Raw genomic sequence first — 25,882 nt, 5'->3', positions numbered from 1 at the left:
TGGAAATGACAGAAAAAAGTGACTAGAGAGGCATCCCTCCATTCCACATCTACATCTTCCACACAGACCACCATGCCAGGCATTGCTGGACAATGAGGTGAGTACCCAGACCCTCTGTCCTCTTACACTCTCTAATGTACTAGAGGAGACCAGAATGTCAACAACTCTAATCCAAGCAAGAACTAAATACATATAAATACAAGGTAAAATAACTGTATTCTGATCATAGATGAAGGAACAATTGATTATTTATTTATTTATTTATTTGAGACAGAGTCTCCTTCTATCACCCAGGCTGGAGTGCAGTGGTGCAATCTCGGCTTACTGCAACCTCCACCTCCTGGGTTCAAGCGATTCTTCTACCTCAGCTTCCTGAGTAGCTGGGAGTACAGGCATCTGCCACCACGCGCAGCTAATTTTTGTATTTTTGGTAGAGACGGGGTTTTGATGTGTTAGCCGGGCTGGCCTTGAACTCCTGACCTCAGGTAATCTGCTTGCCTCAGCCTCCCAAAGTGCTAGGATTACAGGCGTGAGCTGCCGCGCCTGGCAGGAGCAATTGATTTTGATCAAAAGAATCACGAATGGCTTCACAGAAAGGAACCCATGTCTCTATGTCCTAGGAATGGTTCTAATCACATTTGAGAACAATTGATGTGGAAGGAAAAGATGGAAGAGGAGATTCAAGAACAAGTGCAGGCCGGGCGCAGTGGCTTATGCCTGTAATCCCAGCACTTTGAGATGTCAAGGCGGGTGGATCACCTTAGGTCGGGAGTTTGAGACCAGCCTGACCAACATGGAGAAACCTCGTCTCTACTAAAAATACAAAATTAGCTGGGCGTGGTGGGGCATGCCTGTAATCCCAGCTACTCGGGAGGCTGAGGCAGGAGAATTGCTTGAACCTGGAGGCAGAGGTTGCAGTGAGCCGAGATCACGCCACTGCTCTCCAGCCTGGGCGACAAGAGTGAAACTCTGTCTCAAAAGAAAAAAAAAAAAAAAACAAGTGCAAAACTCAGAGGCATGTATCCTGGGGAACAGATCAATATATTATTGCATGTGGGGGGACCATAAAAGGGCACTTTGTTGTCCCGGCGTAGAGGACCATGAAGCCATATTAAGGACAGTCTTCTGTAGATGTTGGCTACCCCTGACTAAGAAGTTGAGGAAGTGAGCTTTAATTTTTTTCATTACTCAAGGAAAGAGATCCTTGAAGCTCTTGGCCTTCAACTTGGTAATCTTGGAGTCCATGGCCAAGATTTATAAATTATGTGTGCTTTATCCACACTGGCTTCTTATTTTTAGCAGCCTCCAGTTTCCCAAATTTTTTCACTAGCCCTGGCTGACTGTGTTCTCCTTGAACACATAGATACATGAAACTATTCTGAAAGCCTACACTTGCTCTAGAAATGTAAACCAGTATTAAACAATATCTGCTTCACTGAAGCTGCAGATCCACTCTCTGAGATAGGCAGGAGAAATATTATTACCATGTAACTTTGGCTTGAGGAGGTTACATGACGTTGTGAGCATGTGGCTAATAAGTCTTGGAGCTGGAAATAGGTCGTGTTAATTGTCCTTGCCACAATTTTTTCACTTCCTCTTATTCTTTCCAGTAAATCACTGTTGTAATCATTAGCTCTAGGTAACAATATTTGCTCCTTCTCTCCTTCTGGGCTTGTAGAAAACTGAACTTTCTGTTCAGTCTGGTTGGGTGGTTATGGCAAATGAGATAAGATGTGCGCCACACTCAGGCTGGAGCAGTCAATTACCAGTTTGAGACCAAGTACCCCATTTCTCTATTTGTGTTCATTATGGAAGCCCATGTTCGCATGAGCCTCTGGCAGTCTAAGTCCCCAAGTAACTATGATAAGGTGAGCCTCTACACTGGACATGTAGTGTCAGCAGGAAGTAAACTTGTGTTAAGTCATGCATATGTGGGGGTTGTTCCTTACTGCAGCAGAACCTAGCCTATTCTGACAGATAATAGCCTCTATCAAATTTCTATCTAGATAAGCCAGCATGTATTCACTGGAGAGTGCAGGGGGTGTAAAGTGAACTTGGTGGGGAGGTAAGGCATATATGGAAAATACTTCATAGCACAAGACACTATACTGTCTGAGGAAAGGTTCTGCATTTTGACCATCCTCTAGTCCTATCTACCATTTCTGTGATATATGTCACACCTAATAGGTGCCATGTCTGTATTTGTTGAGTGAATGAATAAACATATGCTTTTATGTTAACGTGAACTCTGTATGTTCTTTCCATCAAGACATGTCTCGGCAATATCATGTTTCCTAATCATTTCTATTAATTTTCATATTTTTTATGCTATACACCATAAGCCATGAAAATTCTAGATGTGAGCACTGATCTTTTCCAGGAATTTAGTTTGGGTAAAGTATATCTGCATTATTATTAAACAGCTAGCATCATAGATTTTAGAGGAAGGAGAAAGGGGTGCAGTCATGACGTTGTTAGAAATTCAGAGCAGTGATTTCCCATTCTGATTTGGTGATAGGCCTGGAGCTATCACATGCCTCTAGCAGTGTTGCAAAGTAATAAATGCTACAGGCATAACATGCCAACAAGCAGATCTTAAATAAAATATATTCGTGTATATTAAGTTTTTTATTTTATATTTCATTGCAAACACAATCTCATTCTTCTCTATATATTTTATACCATAATAATGGACCTGTCTTCAAGGGAACAACGTCTTGTTGTGTACACAGGACCCTTAAACAGAGACTGTTTCTGTGACTCGGCTGTCATTGAAAGGATTAAATGGGTTGCAAAACAGCATCTTTAAAAATGAAGGTAAATTTGTCTCAGCTGGAATCAGAAGCCAGCTGGGCCTAAGAATGGTGTCTATGTCTACGTAGTATATCCTGATATAACACATGCCTTGCCTTGTTTCAGTTCGTTAATTATGTGCTTCCTGTTCTTCTGTTTAATTAGTCCTGTGTTGTTTCATTCTTTCCACTTCCTGACTTTCTTCCTTTCTTTCATATTCTCCATCTGTTTCTGCCTTTGAAAATTTCATTTTGGTTTTTAAGTTTAATTGATGTCTCCTCTGACATTTCAGATTTCATTAGCATTTCTTACCAGATTTGTTACATTCAGTTTAGCCATTTTTACATGTCTGAAAACTTCTAAATCCCTGATTAAGTGTATTCATCCTCAAAATGGCATCTTTTTTAAAAAAGTAAATAAATGTTCTCAAATGCTGGTGTTCTTTTTTTTTTTCCCCCCCCCCCCCTACAACTGTTATTTTAGATTCCAGGGGTACATGTGCAGGTATGTTACATTGGTAAATTGTGTGTCACTGGGGTTTGGTGTACAAATGACTTTGTCACCCAGGTAGTGAGCATAGTACCCTATAGGTAACCTCCCCATCCTCCCACACTCCCCTGTCAAGTCAACCCTGGTGTCTGTTGTTCCAATTTTTGTATCCATATGTAGTCAACGTTTAGCTCCCACTTATAAGTGAGAACATGAGGCATTTGGTTTTCTATTCCTGCATTAATTCGCCTAGGATAATGACCTGAAACTGCATTCATGTTACTGCAAAGAACGTTATTTCATTTTTTATGGCTGCATAGTATTCTGTGGTGTATATGTACCACATTTTCTTTATCCAGTCCTCCATTGATGGGCATCCAGGTTGATTCCTTGTCTTTTCTGTTGTGAATAGTGCTGTGATGCACATATGGGTGCATGTGTCTTTTTGGTAGAATGATTTATATTCTTTAGCGTACACACCCAACAATGGGATTGCTGGGTCCTATGGTAGTTCTGTTTATATGTTCTTTCAGAAATCTCCAGATTGCTTTCTACAGTGGCGGAACTAATTTACATTTCCACCAGCAGTGTGTAAGTGTTCCCTTTTCTCCGCAATGTCACCAACATCTGTTATTTTTTGACTTTTTAGTAATAGCCATTCTGATTAGTGTGAGATGTTATCTCATTGTTTTGATTTACATTTCTCTAATGATTAATGATGTTGAACATGTTTTCATATGCTTGTTGGCTATGTATATCTTCTTTTGAGAAGTGTGTGTTCATGTCCTCTGCCCATTTTTTTAAATGGGGTAATTTGTTTTTTGGCTTCTAAGTTTAAGTTCCTTATAAACTCTGGATATTACACTTCTGTCAGATGCATAGTTTGCAGTATTTTCTCCCATTCTGTAGGTTGTCTGTTTGCTCTGTTGATTGTTTCTTTTGCTGTGCAGAAGGTCTTCAATTAGGTCCCACTTGTCTGTTTTTGTTTTTGTTGCAATTGCTTTTGGAGACTTTGTCATGAAATCTTTGCCAAGGCCTATGTCCAGAATGGTGTTTTCCAGGTTTTCTTCTAGGGTTTTTATAGTTTTAGGTTTTATATTTATGCCTTTAATCTATCTTGAGTTGATTTCTGTATGTGATGAAAGAAAGGGTTCCAGTTTCCATCTTTGGCATATGGCTATCCAGTTACCCCAGCACCATTTATTGAATAGGGAGTCCTTTCTCCATTGCTTTTTATTGTTGACTTTGTCAAAGATTAGATGGTTACAGGTAAGCACCTTTATTTCTGGGTTCTCTAACATGTTCCGTTGGTCTCTGTGTCTGTTTTTATGCCAGTACCACGCTATTTTGGTTTCTGTAGCCTTGTAGTGTAGTTTGAAGTCAGGTAGTGTGATGCCTTCAGCTTTGTTCTTTTTGCTTAGGATTGCTTTAGCTACTTAGGCTATTATAGGTTATTATTTCGTTCCATATGAATTTTAGAATAGTTTTTTTCTAATTCTGTGAAAAATGACATTGGTAGTTTGATAGGAATATCATTGAATCTGTAAATTGCCTTGGGCCGTATGGCCATTTTAATATATAGATTATTTCTATCCATGAGCATGGAATGTTTTTCCATTTGTTTGGGTCGTCTCTGATTTCTTTCAGCAGTGTTTTGTCATTCTCCTTGAGAAAGTAGGAAGAGTCAAGACATTTAATGATTAATCAGTAATAAGTAGTGATTAACCAGGTGAATAAGAGAAAGGTGTTTGGGACTGAGGGAGCACTATGTACAGAGGCACGATGTCCTTGATTGATTAATTTGACAAATATTTTTGGTAAGTATTTCAGTGAAGACACTAGGGAATGCCCTTATGGACTCCGTACTCCAAACATGTAACAGCATTGAATGTAATTTCATGAAATGCATGATACATTTAGCACATAGCTACTGCTAGTGTTTGTAAAGTGAAGACAGGTGAAGCTGTTGTATATATTTTCCTATTGCTGCTATAACAAATTGCCACACACATAGTGGCTGAAAACAACACAAATTTATATCTTACAGTTACAGACATCAGAAGTCCAAAATGGGTCTTTTAGACTAAAATCAAGGGGTTGAGAAGGCTACACTCCTTCTAGAGGCTCTGGAGAAAAATTGACTGCTTTGTCTCTTCCAGCTGCTGAAAGACTCTTCTATTATTTGGCTTGTGGCCCCTTCCACATCTTCAAAGCCAGCAACATGGCATCTTCCGATCTCTCCTGCTCTGACACTCCTGTCTCTCCTTCTTATAAGGACCCTTGTGCTCATGTTACCAAGCAATCAGCGAGCTCACTGCCCAATACACATAGAGGCCAATACGATACCATGGCACCAGCTTTTGAGAAGAGAAAAGCTTATTGTGAGTAGTTGGCAAGGAGACAGGAGAAAATACTCAAATCTGTCTCCTTGAGCTGAGGGCTAGGGTTGATTTTATTATAGGCATGGGGCAGTGAGGCGTGATCTGACTGGTTCCTGCCATCGGGTGATGCCAGGGTTCGGTCTGATTAGATCCTGAATTCTGCCATGTGATGTCCACCTCCTATTTCAGTCCTTCCTCCTTGGTCTGAGTGTTCCACCCAAGGTTGCACACCTGGTTCATCTGGGCATGTTCAGGTTATGTGACCTTCAACTTGTGGGTCTGTGGCAACTGAAAGCAATTCACAATTTTGTTATGTAAGGGATGAACCAGAATGATCTGGCGCAGCTACGGTCACATTGGACATGCGTAAATAATCCAGGATAATCATGCTTCCACCTTGATCACACTTGCAAAGTCCTTATTGCTCTGGAAGGCAACACATTAATAGATTTTAAGGAATAGAACATGGATATTTTTGAGAGACTGTTATTCTGCCTATCACAGCTATAAAGAGGGGTAGAGGCAGACGATGAGCTTCCTTTCATTTATGAGAACCTGGGCTTTATTTAAGAGAATCATGAAAAATGAGCAGAAGCAAAAGTAGGCCAGAAAAAGGAAAGAATGTTGAGAGTTTTGTGCTGATGACAGCTGATGAGGTCTAAGTAAGGCAGTATTCAGTAGAGGTAATTGACTTGAGAGAAATTTAGCATATACAGCACTTGGCAATTAACTGGATAAGTGGATGAAGAAGAGGGAGAATTCAAGGGTGACCCTGAAGTTTTTCACTTGGTCAGCTGGGAATAAAATGTTCTTAATTTTTGGCTTAAAATAATGTTTTCTGAACTGTTTTGGTGTCAGCATAAATATTCATACAAGTACAACATTAATTGTATTGACTTCTAACAAATCACTGGTTTTAGGCCATCCAGCTGGTTATTCATGTTCTTTGTTTCATATTTTTCTTTCCTCTGTTGTAGACTATTGTTTAATATACTGGGTATGTAGCAGGCAGAGATGCCTTCTCCAGTAAATTGCATTTTAGTGTAGTATCTTTGATTGGAGATTTTAAGGTATGATAATGCTTGACACACGTCACGTTTTCTGGCTCTTAATACATTAAGGGAAGTAATTTCTATAGGTACTTGTTTTATGTGAATAAATCAATTTGTCTAACAGTAGAATATTAGCTTTCATATATGGTTTATATATCATAATTTGAACATACTAGGATCTGAAGAGCCTACCAGAATCAGTTAATTAAGAACACTTTTCAAGTTCCCTCTTTATGTCCTGTATCATTTTACATACTTTTGTTGGGTAAGAAAGAAGTTTGTTTCTCTTCTTAAATAACTGGGGGATATACTGGGCCCACTGTAATAATACAAGTGACATAGCTGAAGAGATATACAAAAACTATTAGTCATCTATGAATAGATGTGAAAACAGCAGAGTGAGCATGGCAGCAAATGGAGATAGCGTGAGCCAAGAAATGGCTTGTTCAAATGAGTGAATGCCCCCATCACTACCATATCGAGTAACTTTTATCCCTTCTAACTTAATTTAAATATTTATTAAATTCTTATGTTAAACACTTTATTTGTACAGCCTGAGAAGAATATGTGCAATGCATGTATCTGTCAAATAACTTGTATTCAGCATATATAAAGAAGTCATACAAATCAATTTTTTAAAAGTAGAAACAACCCTTTTTTTTCAACTGGCAAAGATTCAAACAGACACTTCTAAAAAGAAGGTATTGAAATGGCCAGTAGGTATATGAAAATGTGCTCAACGTTATTAGTCCCCAGGAAAATGCAAATCAGAATCACAATGAAATACTACTTGATACAAACTAGTATGACTTAAAACTTAAAAAAAAAAAAAAAAAAAGGAAACACCAGTATCAGTGATGTGGAGCAACCAGAACTTCATACAATGCAAGTAAGAATGTAAAATGATACAACCACTTTGGAAAACTTGGCAATTCCTCAAACTTAAACACACAGTAAATCGAACTTAAATAGATACTTGCCAAGTGACTCAGTGATTCTACCACTAAGTATTTCCAAGAGAAATAAAAACATCCACACAAAGACTTGTACATGAATATTCACAGCAACTTTCTTCATAATGCTCCCAAAATGTAAACAACTCATATCTATCGATAAGAGAAAGGATCAACAAATTGTGGTGTATTCATACAATGAGCTTCTCTACAGCTTAAAAGAGAAAAGATTAGTTATATACACAACAACATGATTGATTCTCATACACATTGTGTTGAGTGAAGGAAGCCAGACACATGCATGTATTTACTGCATGATTCCATTTATATGATGTACAAAAATAAGCAAAGCCACTCTATAATGATAGAAAATAAAATAGAAGTTACTATGAGGGGTAGGGATTGATTAGAAGAAATAAGGCAACTCCTCAGGGGGATGGAGATGTTTTACATTTGATTAGGATATTGGTTGCATAGGAGAAAACACTTAGGATCTATGCATTTTACTCGAGGTAAATTTTACCAAAAAATAAAAATACTGTGTGAGATAACCAAGAATGCAATGATGAATAAAATAGATGAAGTGCCTGCTTCCATGAAATTTTTAGTTGAATGGGTAAGAAAGTCATTAAATAAGAAATCCCTTGTGGCATGGGTCTTATGATGCCACAGATGCATAAAGCAAGGGGAAACACCTAAGGGATGTTAGACCTCCTGAGAGAGGTGGCATTTAAGCAGATTGTTTCAAGATGAGGAAGAATGACTTAGATAAAAGAGCAAAGAGGGAAAAAGTTTCCTAAGGATTTGGAAAGTGAGAAAGAATTCACTTTCTTCAAGGAGTTGAAGAAGTCCAGTATAACTGGAGCACAGGGAAGGCTGGGAAGAATGACAGAGATGATGCATTGGACAGGTGGACAGGTGCCAATCTGGGAATAGTCATGTTCATTCCATTAAGAGCTTTATATTTTTCCCTGGGCAATGGGAAGACAGTGTTTGGTTTTACTTTGTAGAATTATATAACTGGTGTAGCAGAGCTTGCCAGTATTCCATCAGGGTTCTTTTTTTTCCTTCTTTAATTGTAATAAAATTTTTAGCTGGACATAGCAACCCAAACAAAAGGCTTCATTTCCCAGCCTAACTTGCAGCTCTATGTAACCATGCAGATAAACTCTGGCCAAAAGGATGCAGATGAAAGTGTTCTTTGGCAATTTCTGGAGGCCTTCTTTAGGAAAGAACTGGCGTATGCCCATTTTCTTCTTTATTTCCTCCTTCTTCCTGCTTCCAGAAACTTAGATGTGGCCTTGGGCCTTGAAGATGCTGGTCATACCTGAGGTCAGATCCTTTGGACTTCATGGAAAGGAACTGACATGGTATTCCTGAGATCCGAGAGGGAGAAAGAGAAGAAAAGAGAAAATTACCTTTGGATTTTTTTGTTGTTGTTGTTACTCTTAGCTGAACCTAATACTAACTAACATGGTCAGATTTGCATTTTTAAATGACTATCCTGGCTTTATTATTATCCCTGAACACAAAAACTTTATTCACATTTCCATGATATTTTGCTTTCTCTTTTCTTTGTCATTAGGGATGAAGATGATAAAAATGAAGCAATCCTTTATCAACGGGAATAACACTTGGTAGTTTTCACTTTCAGTTCCTGCTAGTGGCTTGAAGTATAGGAAAATGATAGACATGACCCATTGTTATAAACTAATTGCCAACAACATGGGAACTACATCTCAATAAATAGGTTCCCTCCCTTTTAACTTGTATTGAGAAAAATTGATTAGCATCTTAAATAGGAAAATTACATGACTCTCATATCTAAACAGCTGAAAAATGTTAACATATGATAATGATTTGCTACATCAATATATCAGACTTCTTATTTTTTTAATGCTGTGATAGTAAGAATTTAACAAATTTTACTCAATAAAGACCTTTCCTATCTGCCTTTTTCTATAGGCATGGGCTGTGCAGGGAAGTGGTATGTAAAGAGAAACATTCCTCCCTCGTATTAATCTGAATTTTCTAGGATGTTTCAGGAGAGCAGAGCTGCTTCCTTTCCTTTTTTTACCCCCCACTCCAGAGTCCACCAGGATCTCAATATCCTAGTAATAATGAATAATTTGTGTAGTTGTTTTGAACAATTAAATCATGCTACTCCCTTTCAGTTAAACAAAAGGAAAAGCCAACATAAGAAACACAATAAAACAGAAGCCATTGTAACAACTGGGCTTAGAACAGAAGGACATTACGAGCTAAAAATGTTTTAAATTAGTTTTTAATGTGAAAATTGGAGGCATTATAAATCCATCACATGAACAGGTTGTAATTTCCAGTCGACATAAAAAACATCCTGATAGGAAGGATTTTAAAGCACCGGAACAGGCTACTGAAAGAAATTTATCAAGGTGGTTTCTCTAGAGGTCTTTAAAGGGGGAAGGAAGCTTATCTATTTTAGTTTGTTTAGAGGAAACTTAGGAGGAGGCTAGAGGCTGAAATTCTTGGCCTTTGCAGATTCCTTATACTAGAATGTTTTTAAAGTTGCTTACAAAGGGAATAACTTCATGACCTCAGATTAGGCAAAAATTCCTGAAACCAAGCACAGAAATGACTAACCACAAGAAAAAATGATAAAGTAGATGTATTAAAATTAAAAACTTCTGATCATCAGAAAACATGACAGAATAAAAAGGCAAGCCACAGGCTAGCTGAAGATATTTGCAATATATAAATCCAGCAAAGACTTATATCCAGAGTATATAAAGAAGTTCTATAAATCAGTGAGAAAAAATACAAACCCCCCAATTAAGAATGGTCAAAAGATTTGAACAGGCACTTCACAAAAGGGGGGTATTGAAATGGCCAATAAACACATAATCGTTACTTATCACAGAAAAGCAAATTAAAAACAGAAAGAGATACCACAACCTCCTCACCAGAATGTCTGTATGGAAACAAATGCCAATACCAGGGTTTGACCAGAACCAACTGGAACTTTCACACATTTTTGCTAAAGTGTAAACTGGTACAACCTCTCCAGAAAACTGTTTGACAAGGTTTTGGTTTTTGTTTTTATACAGGTAAACACTTATCTTATGACTAAGCATTCTGCTCCTAGGTATTTACCCAAGAGAAATGAAAATGTATTCAAAGACTTGTACAAGAATGTCACAGTAGCTTTACTCAGAATAGCTACAAACTAGAAATAACACAGGTGTCCATCAATAGGAGAAGGGAGGAAAAAACTAAAACCAACTTTGGTGTAGTCTTTGCACAGTAAGAATGAATTACTTGTGCATGTAATGATATGGATGTTGTGCAGAACAAAAGGAGCCAGACACAAAAGAGTTTATACTGTATCATCCCATTTTTGTAAGATTCAACAGAAGGCAAAAACTAAGAGAGGTACCAGAATAGCAGTTACCCTGGAAATGGGGGTTGGTGGGAGGGGATTGGGTGCCAAGAAACATGAGAGGAAACCTGGCATGATGGAAATTCCCAAGGTCTTGATGGAGGTTGTGATTGCATGGTGTATACATATGCAAAATATTATTGCACTGTACGTTTAAAGATTAGTGTACCTTCCAGTTTTCATACCTCAAAAAAGTAAAAGCAACAATAAATTAAAATAAATTGTATATGGTGGTTCTGAGTCTCTTTGGAGTGTTGTCCAGTATTTCCATTAGACATACTCTGTAAAATATTTTTCTTTGAGCACTTCAGATGATGCACCTTGTCATTTAAAAAAAATAGTAAAATTAATGAATGGGTGGGGTATACACAATACATGTCTTATTAACTGTGTCCCAAAGAACAAAATGTGTTTGGGGTATGGCTCATCGTTATTGGTAATGATTATAAACCCACGTTTGATAGTCTTGATTTTTTTTTTTTACTTTTCTGTACTAACTGGGTATCTGAGAATCCAGAGACCTGCTTTCACATACTTATGGAAGTAAGCATACTTCCATTTAAATTCACCAGCTGTGTGTCAGACTGCACAGTGCATAAGTTGCTGTTGTGAACAATGGATTATATTAAGTATATGTCACTGGTGGAATTAATCAGATTGCAGGAATTGAAAATCATAGTGAATTTTGTCGGTCTGTCTTTCAAGTTATGAAGCCATGATTTATCCAGCCATGCTGGACCATATTGTGATAGAGAGAAAAGTAGACCTAGAATAGAAAGGATAGAGGTCAAATCCCAATTCTGTCATGCATTATCTCTGAGCAAGTTACTTTTCATCCCTGAGTTCCACTTTCCTTTTCTCTAAGAAGTAACCAATAATCCCTAGCTCAAGAGGTCATTTGGGAAACTGAAACAAAGGAATATTTGTGAAAGCAGTTAGCACAAAGCATAATAGTTATTAGGTTAAAGGCTCAATAAAACTGCAGTCCTTCCTTTCAGTCCTTTCAGAAGCAACATGAGGCATCCAGATGTGGATTTCTTCTTTTTGCTAAACCACTATGTTATTGGCCACTCCCAGTCTAAGTAGCAGAAGCCTGGACTGGTTTAAACCTTATATGACTAGGGGAACTCTGAAATAACTAAGGTATCTGATGTACATTGGGTGTGGCCTGGCTTGTCTTCCAGCCCCTCCTGGTGCTGGTCTTAGTGTGTCTTCCCCTGAACTCCTTTCATAGCTTATAGTCTTTTAAACTGAATACATTTCCCAGGGGAGCTGAGTGCTCAAGTCTTATATTATGTGCCACATATAACACGATTGTATAAAATTGCTGGAAAACAACAACAAAAACCTATAGCCACTGACACCCTAAGGTGGTGGAATGGGCTGCCTTGGTGGGAAAGCTAACATGTCCCAGCCCCACCCTAGGTCCTTTACAAATACTTGTGCTGGAGATTCTGTTTGCCCCACCTGAAGCCACTCTACACCCGTCTTTGCCCTACTTGGACCCTGGTAAGACCATGTCACCCACACTCCCCTGCCCTCTGACTTCCTATTGGGAAACAGCAGCATGGGCAGAAGGAGAAAGAGGTTGGAATATTTATTTCCCTTACTCTACCTCTGTTGGGCTGAGGTTTGACAGTGGCTGTGTTCTGCTACCTGTGGCCATGGGTCCTGTTGGAGGGCACCTCTGCTCCAGCCATGCCTCTCTCAGAGCCCTGCTCTTCGGGCCTAGATGGGTTGTCTGCCTCCCACCATTGCTAGCACAGAGATGCTTCACCTCCCCTTGTTGCTTTCCTTAAACCTCACTGTACCTTGGTCAATACTACCTACTTTATTAATTTTTTACTTTGTATAGAAAATTACCACAAATTCTGTTGCTTAAAGCAACACTAATTTGTTATATTATAGTTCTATGTGCGCAAGTCCAACATGGGTCTCCTTGGGCTAAAATCAAGGTGTCAGCAGGGCCACTGGAAGGAATCTGTTCTCTTGCCTTCTCTAGTTTCTAGAGAATGCCTGCATTCCTTGGCTCCTGGCCCCTCTTCTGTCTTCAAAGCCAGCAATAGCAGGTTAAGCCTTCACATCACAGCTCTCTGACCCCATCTTTTGCTACTCTTTCTCTTTTTTTTTCTTTTTTTCTTTTTTGACAGATTCTCGCTCTGTCACCCAGGCTGGAGTGCAGTGGCACGATCTCGGCTCACCGCAAGCTCGATCTCCTGGGTTCATGCCATTCTCCTGCCTCAACCACCCAAGTAGCTGAGACTACAGGCGTCTGCCACCACGCCTGGTTAATTTTTTTGTATTTTTAAGTAGAAACGGAGTTTCACCGTGTTAGCCAGGATGGTCTTTATCTCCTGACCTCATGATCCGCCTGCTTCGGCCTCCCAAAGTGCTAGGATTACAGGCGAGAGCCACCGCGCCTGGCCTACTCTCTTAAGTTTGGGCCTCCCCGATAACAGGAGAACTTCTTCATCTTGAGGTCCTTTATCTTAATCATGCCAGCAAAGTGCCTTTTGCCATACAAAGTAACATTCCCAGGCTAGAGGGTTAAGGATATGAACATTTTTGGGGCCGTTCTGTTAACTGCCTTCATGAAATTCTCGTGTACCTCATTGTGCCATCTGCTTCCTGCCAGGACCGTGATTGATATAACATTGTTCGATTCCATCCCATAGTGACTCTGTGATATGTGTTGTTTCACACATGAGGAAATTGAGGATAAAAACCAGTCAGCTGTGTTTGGATTTACCATACCAATATTGAGTAATTGTAATGATTCGGTTAGTTTTTGTTTTTTTCCATTTTATCCTCAAACACTACTTTTAGTTCCCTATTCTTTGTCAAAATTCATATTATCGAAATCAGAAAATTCAAAATTATTTATGGATTTCAGCTTCTAGAACTGCCCATAACATTCTTTAAATGTTGCTTAACTCAAGGCAAAATTACTTAATTTATAATATGTATATATATGCATTTTGCAAGTAGACTTCTATAGCACAAATGTCATAGTCCAGAATGAAGTTTATAGAAAGAAAAAGGATTAAGAGGAAAGAGAAAATCTCTATCAAGAACTTTCAATTTAGGAAAGCTATGGAATAAGGTGGGTAAAATTGTATTCTTGTTTCTTTATCCTCTCTTCCTTCTCTTATCATCCAGTCCGCCTACTTAGTGTTTCTTCCTCCTTCCCCCGTCTCTTCCACCTCTGTCATTTGCGGGAGAAAAGTGTATTTATGTGTCATTGCAGATTTTGCATGAATTGTTTTAATACATTGCCTCTCCCAGGAGTACTGACTTGGTGAAATAAAAAAGTAGAAAGTCCTAGGTGTAGAGTGTGAAGGTGGGGGTCCTTGCAAACCAGGCTGTCTGGTTTGCTCACAGAATATTAGTGGATATCTTTGGCCCAGGCATTTTCAGTCCTATCAGATAGGGAGTCATGGATCTCCCTATTGCTGATCCTGTGTCATAGGCTAACCAATGTATAATAAAATGTATGCTATGAAAAAGCACATAGAAGAGGAAGGGCTTGGGACTGCAGATCATGATGGTGCAATTGTCGACAAACAGGAACAGATTTCCAGCTGGGTGGTCAGGACCACCCACAAGCATCACTGGGTAGATCCATTACCATGAAAGCTGCATACATTCAAGGATCATTGGGTTCCTTGACCTCCATATTCTCAATGCCCAGAACAAATATTTCATAAATATTTGTTAAATGAATAAATCAAAGAAAGAGAAAGAAGAGAAACATGTGACATTTTAGAGTTTGTAACCACCCTTCTAGCGACAAAGGCAGACTGTTGTTTTCTGGCCATCTTCTGCTTCTGTGAGAGCAAAGCACCCAAGAATTGACAGAAATGTGCTGGCAACAGAGAGAGGTAAGTCTCCTTAGGAAATCGTAGCTGTTGGTTTTGTGAGGGAATCTCAACTGATTTGGTGTTCTACTTGATAAGAGGACAGTGGTATTTTTTAATCACTTTTTTGAGCTATTATTGACATACAAAAAGCTATACATGTTTAATATGTACAGCTCGATGAGTTTGGAGATACGAAAATGCAGAATATACCTATGAAACCATCACCACAATCTGTGCCATAAACATACCTCCCAGTTTCCTTCAGCCCTCTCTCATTTTTATTATTTTGTGATAAGAATACTTAACATAAAATATGCCCTCTTAACAAATTTTTAAGTGTACAGTACAGTATTGTTAGCTAGGCACTGTGCTGTACAGTAGATCTCTAAGACTTACTCATCCTACATAACTGAAACCATGGGGACAGTGATATTTTGAACTGCAAAGCTGTATCAATAATACATTTGTAATTTACTTGTAATAGAATATCATAGATCAGTTACGAATTCCACCTGGCTAGCACACCTAAGCTCATTCTTCAGATATGCACATGACCACCTCATCCACATAATTGACTTCATTGGTGTCTCTGCTCACATGTTCCCTTATCAGATAAGGTCTCCCACCCCTTCCCCTTACCTTACTCCGTTGTCCTCGTAGCATGTATCACTGTATGACATATCACAGGATGATTTTTGTCTATCTCCACTAGAATGAACTCCATACAGCTAGACATTCTCTCAGTTTAGTTTCTTGTTGTGCGCCTAGTACTGAGAACATGACATAGGGTTGACATAGGGTTACTTGACATAGGGTTGGCACTTGGTATATATTTGCTGATTGAATTAATCTGACTTTGAATCTATCTGGGTGACCTTCTGCAGGTTAATCGCTCTGAACCTTGGTTTTCTTGTCAACGAAATAGGGGTAAGAATTACAATATGGCGTTATTCTAAAAAATTAAATCACAAATAGTATGCTAAAGATCCTCAAATGTGAATTTCTGTACTGTTGTCTATTTTAATTGTGTACTTTCTTCAGGCATGTAATAATTTTTTGATTATATAAAGGTATTAGTAGGCATTTAGGAAATTTGTTAATAGTAGTGATCTATATATGCATTGTAATACTTAAATTTCATCTTATTGACACAATCAAAGTTGGCTACTGACTACTAAATAAAATGTCATAATTAAATTCACTAGATGGCAACCTTGGTCTCAGTACTTGAATGATTGACAGAAGTTCTTATTTGTTAAAGCAAACTGTAAACGACCACATTAGATGACACAAGCAGGGCAATAAATGTAGAAAGTGATTTAAGATGAGGTTCTTATAATGTCAGTCTTTTTTGGTGTACAAATCGAAGTGGTATGTTTCTCCATAAAAAGTACATGTTAATGCAAAATAGTGTCTCCTTAAAATGTCAAGTGCAGTAAATTACTAGGATGCTGTTGATGGTTTGTGTTTTAACCTCGAACACTCCCGGTTATTGTCTTGATTGTTACAAATAGCAGATACGCTTTCTGACATGGTTATTACTTTATTAAATAATTTTGTTTAATGCCCTTATACCTCTTCCATGTCTCTCTAATAATTTATTCACGAGGCTCATCATATTCTGCATAAAGCTAGCATGATTATATTTGCACCTGAAATTTTTTTAGATTGAGATGCATGGCAAAGATCAGATACTTTAAAAATACTTTGCAGCACTGTCCTCTAATTGCCAATTTTACTGAATATAAAATGTATTTACTTTCTCTTCCTTGTGGCTTCCTTGGGAATAATACTCAAAAAGCTAATGAAAACACTTAAGTACAGAGGAGGCTTCCAGATAGATCCTTTTTGGGCCTTTTCTAGAGGAATTTCATTGCAAAAGCATCCGTATGTCCTCATTATAGGGTGAGGTGACCTCTTCGGGTTCCCCGAATTACTGATCCATGGACAGCTTTAAAGCAAGCAATAAAATACATACAGTCATCCTTCCATACCTGTGAGGGATTGATTCTAGGACCTCCCACAGATATCAAAATCTGTGGATGCCCAAGTTCCTCATATAAAATTGCATAGTATTTGCATATAACCTATGCACATCTTCTGTATACTTTAATCCCTAGATTACTTACAATAATTACTGTAGTGGTAAATAGTATATAAATAGTTGCTATACTGCATTGTTTAGGGAATAATGATAAGGGGGAAAAAGTCTGTACATACTTAGTACAGACACAATTTAAAAAGAAAATATTTCCCATCCAAGGTTGGTTGAACCCACAGGTGTAGAACCCACTGATATGGAGGGTCAACTGTACCCATTTTCCTTCCTTTCCATTTGGCAACCATTCGGTAAAAGTTGAAGTGTATGAAATGAAGTGAGTTGGGACAAGTTAAAATGATTTTCTCTTCCAAAAGTCTCTGTAACTCTAGAGAAAAGATTGAAATGACTGATAATGCCCGTTTGGGGAAGGTAAGTGTCATCTTATAGCCAGGGTCCGACCTGCTGCATTAAGCGCTCATTTCATGTCTTTAAAATTATAGGATTCGGCACCTATTGAATTAAAAAGATGCTCGTGACCTTTATTTTTGGAATGAACATAATGGATGGTCATTTAACAGATGTCATTGGGTGTCATACTTTGAGGGGTAGTACTGCCTGGATGTGAATCCCTGCTCTTCCATTAATTAGCTGTGTAATCTTGCCTAATTTGTAAAATGGAAGTAATTGTTGTAATCTACCTCATGGGGCTGTTGTGGAAATTAAACGAGTTAATATAGGTAGAGGTCTTGGAACCTTGCCAGACTCAGAGTAAGTGCTTCTGTGAGTGTTTTCCAAGGCGAACTGCAGGTCTCACTTCCTCTATGGAAGCTTCCTGTCTCTCCCTTAAGTGATTTATTGTCCAAGCCCTGTATTTTGGAGTTTTATTATTTTTAATGGAACTCTTTTTTGTGCCTCTACTATTTTTTTTTTTCATTTAGGTAAGTCAGTTGTGCCCACACATTGATAATATCATTGAGGGAAGGGATTATGATCAACCATTTTTAAATCCCTCCTGTGTCCCCAAATCATCTAGCACAGGGCTGGTTAAGTCTTTGACTTCAAATCATTGGTAAAAATAGATCAAAATGGCCTCCTCTGCAAAGCCTGTTAGGATCTTACTTTCTTATTCCTTGTAGAAAATTAACTGGTTCTTTCTTAGTCTTCCTTTGTCCCCTGAACTCCTCCCTCCCTTTCTCCTTTCCTTCCTCCCTCTTTTCCTTCTTCCTACCAGTTTACCAACCACCTAACCTGCTATTCAGCAAATATTGTTTTAGCTCCTACTATGTGCTAAGAACACTGCTAGGTGTTAAGTATTCAAATAGTGACATAAATAGACATGGCCTGTGTTTTCATGTAATTTATATGCTGTAAACAAATAGTTGAGTACGAAATTAGAAATTGCTGTAGAATGGCCGGGTGCAGTGACTCACGCCTATAATCCTAGCACTTTGGGAGGCTAAGGCAGGTGGATCACTTGATGTCAGGAGTTTGAGACCAGCCTGGCCAACATGGTGAGACTCCATCTCTCTACTAAAAGTACGAAAAATAAAAAATAAAAAATAGTCAGGCTTGGTGGCACATACCTGTAATCCCAGCTACTCAGGAGGCTGAGGCAGGAGAATCGCTTGAACCAGGGAAGCAGAGGTTGCGGTGAGCCAAGATCATGCCACTGCACTCCAGCCTGGGCAACAGAGTGAAACCCTGTCTCAAAATAAAATAAAGTAAAATAAACTGAGATTTGAAAGATGAGAATTAATTATTTTGCCAAGATCAATGGAGAGGTTGAGAAAGGCCCGGGCAGATAGAGGGAATTGTATGGAGAAGGTGGCAGGAAGGGGCCTTCAGGGAACTTGAGATGCCAGTGCCGCTGGAGCCAAGTCCAGAGGTGAAGGTCATCACATGCAACTTTGCAGGCCTCATTAAGGGGCAGGATCTGAAGCATGATGGGAAGCCAGGGAGACATCTGAAGGGCTGCAGTTTCTGATGTGCATTTTTAAAATCATTCTGGTTGTTTCCAGGAGAGTGCTTTTGAGGAGACGCAAGTCAGTGAAGGGGGACCAGTTAAGAGACTATTGCAGCAGTTTATACCTCTGTCATGGTATTGAACACATTGGGTTACTTAAAGATTAATTTACTTGACCCCGTTGTTTGCATTACTGGGTCCAAACATAGTGCCTGACCTTTGCAACTGCACTTATTTCAGTTAAGAGTTTTATAACTTTGCAGTAGAATTCAGAAATTGCATAATCAACTTACACCACAATATTTGATGATAAATCTGTAATTTTTAATACATGTGGTGTGAGATATGGTAGTACAGGATACTCAGGAGTGCAAGGAGTGCTAAGGAGTGTTGGGGAGATGCATGCTGCCCCTTGTGCGATTCAGGAGGATTGCTTCTCTTCCTGTAAACTTATAATTTGCTCACCATACTCTGGTCACCCACTGCTATCTTTCACTTAGGACATGTGGTATGATGCTGCCTCTCTCCACAGGCATCAGTAATCAAGTACAACGTCCCTGCTACTGAAGCTGGAATGGAAGAGAAAACCATTTGCTTCTCCTTGCCTAGAAAATCATTAAATTACCTAATGCTGAAGTTTTCCAAAAGTTCAGGCCTAATGTTTTCTTCATTTTATATGCTTGGCTTTTGGTGTTATTTAGATTCTGCAAAGACCTTGCCTATTGAATCTAAATATGATGCTGGTATTCTGTTTATATATAGTTTTCTCCCTCTGCCCTCCTTCCCTCTTACATTGTTTTCAAGAGATAATATGTGCAGCTGTGAACTAAGAGGGCCTCTGATAGTGTCCAGGGATGTAGCAGTGATCACAAATGACAAACATACCCACTTTTGCAGAATTTACTTTCTAGAAGCAATTATATTTAAAAAAGAAAAAAAAAAGGAGGTATCATGGTGGGGAAAGAGTAAGGGAAGGATTGCTGGTGCTGGTGGATGCGGTGATGGTCAGAGAAGGCTTTGCTGAAAAGGTGACATTTTAGTAAATACTTGAAAAAGAATTAGCTATGAGGATTTTGGAGGAAACTGTGATGATATGGTTTGGCTCTTGGTCCCCACCCAAATCTCATTTTGAGTTGTAGCTCCCATAATTCCCATGTGTTGTGGGAGGGACCCGGTGGGAGATAATTGAATCATGGGGTTGGTTCCCCCCATGCTGTTCTCGTGGTAGTGAATAAATCTCACAAGACCTGACAGTTTTATAAGGGGTTTCCACTTTCACTTCTCATTCTCTCTTGCCGCTGCCGTGTAAGAGGGGGCTTTCACCTTCCGCCATGATTGTGAGGCCTCCCCAGACATGTGGAACTGTGAGTCCATCAAACCTATTTTTCTTCTGAGTCTCAGGTATGTCTTTTATCAGCAGTGAGAAAATGGACTAATACAGTGATCCAGGTGAGGGGAACAGCCAGTGCAGAGGTCCTGAGGCACAGTGTGCGTGGCAAATCACAGAAAGAGCAGAGAGGCCAGTGTGGTTACAGGGTAGTGAACTAAGGTACAGTGGTAGGAGATGTGATCAGAGACAGCAATTGAGACACAGATTGGGAAAGACATTGTAGTTGGCTGTAAGGACTTGACTTTTACTTTGAGAGAAATGGGGAGCCAATGCCACGTTTTGTGCAAAAGAGTTACAAATGTATTGACTGCTAACTCTTCATCAAATGACAGAGGGAAAACAACCTACCAAATCCATTTGTCTTGAAAATGGTGGCCCAGGTGTGGAATAGAAAATTCTGACACTGGCCTTGAGTAACTATGACATATTTTCATTACTTGGGTAGCTTAATGTCAAATAATGGAGTGTCAGCTCTTCTCTAATGAGTTCCTGGAGCTCCCACTCACTGCTGGAGAGAAACCGCGCAGATCATGAAAAGCAGATCAGTGCGGTGGAGACTGCGATGACAGAAACTGCCCCAAGCAGCTGGTCATTAGGAAGAGACTCAACCATAACTGACATAGAGAGGCAGCCCAGAGTGGTGGTTAATAGCAGAGAATCTTGGGCCAGACTGCCTGGTCAGTTCGGCCATTTGCAAGCTGTATGATGTTTGCTAAGTTAACTTATTTGCACCTCGCTTGCCACAACCCTGAAAGGGGAACAATTATGAGTTGTCATGATAACTAGTTACTGTATCTAATGTGCTTTAGAAATGTTTTAAATAAAATCTACATACACTCCCTCCCTTTCCTTAGGTTTATACAGCAGGTTCATTACTTCGTGGCCTAAGAAAATGAGATGGCTCTCCACACAGCCCTGTTGGCTCTTCTCTGGTTCCTGATATTTTCCTCTTTGTCTTTGGGTGGTCAGGGGCTCTGCAGTTAAGCCTGATAATTCAGGTCTCTCCTCTAGTCCTGACTGAAAAGTGAACAGCAGCTTTCCCTTAATGGGAACACCCTGAGGGAAGAAAATATTTTGGCCAAGCCATCTTGCTAATTATCTAAGGCTCAAAGGAATTAAATTTCTGGTAGTTGTTGAGCTCACTGCCTTTTTATAAATAGTTTATTAAATTAATTTGATATAAAAGGATTTATATTTAGGTAATTGGATGGTGATTAGAATATGAATGAAGGCATATTGAGAACTAGAGGTGCAGAGTTAGGCAGGCAATATATTAATTCTTTTTTTTTTTTTTTTTTTTTTTGAGGTGGAGTCTCGCTCTGTCCCCCAGGCTGGAGTGCAGTGGTGCAATCTCGGCTCACTGCAAGCTCTGCCTCCTGGGTTCATGCCATTCTCCTGCCTCAGCCTCCTGAGTAGCTGGGACTACAGGTGCCTGCCACCACGTCCAGATAATTTTTTGTGTTTTTAGTAGAGACGGAGTTTCACCCTGTTAGCCAGGATGGTCTCGATCTCCTCACCTCGTGATCCGCCCGCCTCGGCCTCCCAAAGTGCTGGGGTTACAAGTGTGAACCACCACGCCCGACCAGTTCCCTGTCATCCTTTTAGGTCCCCACAGCCAATATTGTAGAATCCACTTGGAAATAAGTCCCTGTGCATATCCTGTTCCCAATGTCCATTGAGACTTACAAACGTTCAACTGGCATTCAAATCAAAGTATCATTTGAGCCATACATATAAATTCAAATGATTAGAAAAATGGGAGAGCCACCAGCTCAAAATAGGAAAATGGAAAAAGTAAATAATTTGAGCCAAATATATCTGGGTTGTGTTAAAACAAAGGATCTTTTATCTTCACCTAATTATGTGTAGCTGTCTCAGGGAACAAGCAGGAGTTGCTGTCTAAGGACTTGTGAAACAGCCATTCTGAATTGAACATCAAACCAGCCGCAGAGGTCGAGCGTGGTGGCTCTCACCTGTAATCCAGCACTTTGGAAGGGCAAGGTGGGAGGATCACTTGAGGTCAGGAGTTCAAGACCAGCCTGGCCAACATGGCAAAACCCTGTCTCTAGTAAAAATATAAAAATTAGTCAGGCATGGTGGTGGGTGCCTGTAATCCCAACTACTCAGGAGGCTGAGGCATGAGAATTGCTTGAACTCAGGAGGTGGAGGTTGCAGTGAGCCAAGATCGCACCGCTGCACTCCAGCCTGAGCAACAGAGCAAGACTCCACCTCAAAAAAAAAAAAAAAAAAGGAGGCCTCAGAATCAGCCAGTGCTCCCTCTTGGTGCTATAATTCACCCCGGTGAATAGAGAGGCCTGCTGAAGTATGCAGGTACAGGAAGTGATGTGTCTGGATTGGAAACAGTTCATGATAGGCTCTCTAGAGGACTGCGTTTGTACCGTTGCTAACAGTTGGGAAGAGACAGTGGGCATTGCTCCAGAGCTGGCAGAGAACTACTTGAGCTAAAGAAACAAATGCCATTTTCTGAGCATTAAGGTTACTTGGCAGAAATCTTTGATATTCAGGCTGCCGGAATGCAAATGAGGGCATGAAATAATTTTGGTATTTATTTTTAGTAATTTTAAGAACATGCCTACTATTGTCATGTTCCTAGAGCCACCTGTTCAAATTCGTTGAATTGAGATGGTAGCAACACAGGCATCTTTAGTCTCCTCTATCACTGTAAGACCCTCCATGTGATTTCTGTCGTTTCTCTTATATTCTTGTGATGATGTCAGCCATGTGATATTTTGAAACTGGAATCTGGAAGCTTTGGAACTGTTGGGGGCTTTGGCAGAATTAAAGATGTCTCATCTTTCTGGACTAGACTCTACTTGGATTCTTTATTTATCTCAGCAAAAGAAAAATTTCAGGCACCAAAGGACAGGAGCCATCGAAAATAAATGTATTAATCCCTCCTTCCCTAAAAAAATGGAGAGTCCCTAGCAAAACCCAGACTCTGCCCACGCTACTCCTGTCCTCTGTCTAAAGATGAGTCTCTTCTCTTAATCGCATGGTCCAGGATGTGAGAACTGGCTCAGTTTACCCAGGTTTTGAGGGGGATGGCAGAGGACATACCTGTAACATGCAGCTAAGATTGTGTCTTTCCTAGTGGGTGGTCAGTCTGGTCTGGGGAAGTGTTTTGACTCCTCTTTTCATTCAGGTCAGGAAGTGTGGACTCTGGTGACAAGTCATAATTCTCTTGATGTTTGGGGAACAGATTTAATAACGACACCCAAGCACAGCCTTTACAAACGCGTGGTATTTAGGATACCATGTAGCAGATGTTTTATACTATTATTTAAAGAAATGATTCCTATGAAAAAGAGGGATTTTCACAGGAAATTTACAAACCTGACATTGCCCCTACCTATCTTGTTGCAGATACAGTTAGTCTTCTGGGAAGGGACATTGAGATCCTAGCAGTGCCTTGCTTGGAAACAGTGAATAATTTGTTAATCTGTTGATCCCATCTGCTTCTCCTGCAAAGAAGGAAAAAATTGCATGGTGATGCTAATGGATCTTAAGCCCAAAAGGGGATTTTCGCAAAAGTCTTCTGTAACTAAATCTAGCCATACTTTCCTATTTTTTTATTCCAATTTTGTGTGTAGTAAACCTCACTAACATTTATTAAATAATCCAACAAATGTTATTTAAGTCCCTTTGAGGGGCAGTAGACCACGGAATACAGACTCTGGAGGTAGACTGCTTGGATTTCAATCCTGGCTCTGCAATTTATTAGCCTTATGATCCAGTCAATCTTCTTAAGCATACTATGCCTCCATGTCAACACCTGTAAAATGGGGGTAATATTAGTGTCTTAGTCTGTTTGCAATGCTATAAATGAATACCTAAGGCTGGGTAATTTATAAAGAAAGAGGTTTATTTGGCTCACAGTTCTGCAGGCTGTACAAGAAGTATGGCCCTGGTATCTGCATCTAGTGAGGGGCCCCAAGCTGCTTCCACTCATGGAGAATGGCAAAGAGGAGGCAGCGTGTGCAGAGATTACATCGTGAGAGAGACAGCAAGAGGGGGGAGGGAGGTACCAGGTTCTTTTTATTTCTATTTTGTACTTTTTTGAGATGGAGTCTCACTCTGTCACCCAGGCTGGAGTGCAGGAGCATGATCTCAGCTCGCTGCAACCTCCACCTCCCAGGGTCAAGTGATTCTCCTGCCTCAGCCTCCTGAGTAGCTGGGACTACAGGCATGCATCACCATGCCTGGCTAATTTTTTGTATTTTTAGTAGAGCGGGGTTTCGCCATGTTGGCCAGGCTGATCTCAAACTCCTGACCTCAAGTGATCTACCCACCTCAGCCTCCCAAATTGCTGGGATTACAGGCGTGAGCCACTGTGCCCAGCCAGCAGGTTCTTTTCAACAACTAGCTCTTGCAGGAACTAATAAAGTGAGAACTCACTCATTACTGCAAAGACAGCATCAAGCCATTCATGGGGAATCCACCCATGACCTAAATGCCTCCCACTAGTCTCTACCTAGAACACTGGGGATCAAATTTTAGCACGAGGTTTAGAGTTCTAGATATCCAAACTACAGCAATTTATCTGTCTTATTGGGTTGATGGGAATAGTAAATGAATTAATACATGGAAAAACACTTAAAACATTGTTTGACAGCTGGGCATGGTGGCTCATGGCTGTAATCTCAGTCAGCACTTTGGGAGACCAAGGCAAGTGGATCACCTAAGGTCACGAGTCCAAGACCAGGCTGACCAACATGGTGAAACCCCGTTTCTACTAAAAATACAAAAAAAAAAAAAAAAAAAAAAAAAAAAAAAAAAAAAAAGCTGGGCATGGTGGCAGGCACCTGTAATCCCAGCTACTTGGGAGGCTGAGGCAGGAGAATCATTTGAACTCACGAGGTGGAGGTTTCAGTGAGCCGAGATTGCACCATTGCACTCCAGCCTGGGCAACAAGAGCAAAAACTCTGTCTCAAAACAAACAAAAAAACATTGTTTTATTGTTTGTCACATAATAAGCACTCGTTTAGATATTCATTAGCTGATGAGGATGATGACACTTACAATATTGATGATGATGATAATTATGTTGGGCTTTGAATAGAAATAGCTCTAGACCGGGTACAGCTGCTCATGCCGATAACCCCAGCACTTTGGGAGGCCGAAGTGGGAGGATAACTTGAGGTCAGGAGTTCGACACCAGCCTGGCCAACATGGAGAAACCTTGTTTCTACTAAAAATACAAAAATTAGCCAAGCATGGTGGTGCGTGCCTATAATCCCAGCTACTCGGGAGACTAAGGCAGGAGAATCACTTGAACCCAGGAGGCAGAGGTTGCAGTGACCCAGGATCACGTCACTGAATTCCAGCCTGGGTTATAGAATGAGACTGCGTCTCAAAAAAACAAACAAAATATCGCTCTACTATCAAGTGGCTAGTAATACTGGGTGGGGATGTAACCAAGTCAGCGAAAGTTTCATCCCAGATTTGTTGTTTGGATAGACCTGTGCAGTACTATAGGAGGATGGAGGAGACTTGGTGTGGGATGATGGGAAGAATTCTAGAG

At 39.9% G+C, this 25,882-nt stretch overlaps 1 protein-coding gene and 2 long non-coding RNA genes across 21 annotated transcripts in view; 1 reads left to right on the top strand and 2 right to left on the bottom strand.

The window, feature by feature from the left end:
* SAMD12 (sterile alpha motif domain containing 12) overlaps nucleotides 1-25,882 on the top strand; it is a 471,810-nt gene that overhangs the window by 113,291 nt on the left and 332,637 nt on the right. The gene's annotated exons all lie outside the window — the stretch shown is intronic.
* Nucleotides 8,644-15,714, bottom strand: LOC141407458 (uncharacterized). The gene is made up of 2 exons (XR_012416616.1): nucleotides 15,586-15,714; nucleotides 8,644-9,044 (listed from the first exon to the last, which is right to left on the bottom strand). It is a non-coding gene; the product is annotated as an uncharacterized lncRNA (long non-coding RNA).
* The window catches only part of LOC123575315 (uncharacterized), a 41,677-nt gene continuing 32,679 nt past the window's right edge, over nucleotides 16,885-25,882 (bottom strand). The window contains exons 3-4 of the long non-coding RNA XR_006700610.3: nucleotides 23,711-23,822; nucleotides 16,885-18,688 (exon numbers count right to left, since the gene is read on the bottom strand). This is a non-coding gene — a long non-coding RNA (uncharacterized lncRNA). The remainder of the gene's footprint in view (nucleotides 18,689-23,710; nucleotides 23,823-25,882) is intronic.

This window comes from Macaca fascicularis, chromosome 8, assembly GCF_037993035.2.
Source record: "Macaca fascicularis isolate 582-1 chromosome 8, T2T-MFA8v1.1".
Lineage (NCBI taxonomy): Eukaryota > Metazoa > Chordata > Mammalia > Primates > Cercopithecidae > Macaca > Macaca fascicularis.
The sequence above is the reverse complement of the archived record's forward strand: the minus strand, read 5'-3'. Positions and strand labels throughout refer to the sequence as shown.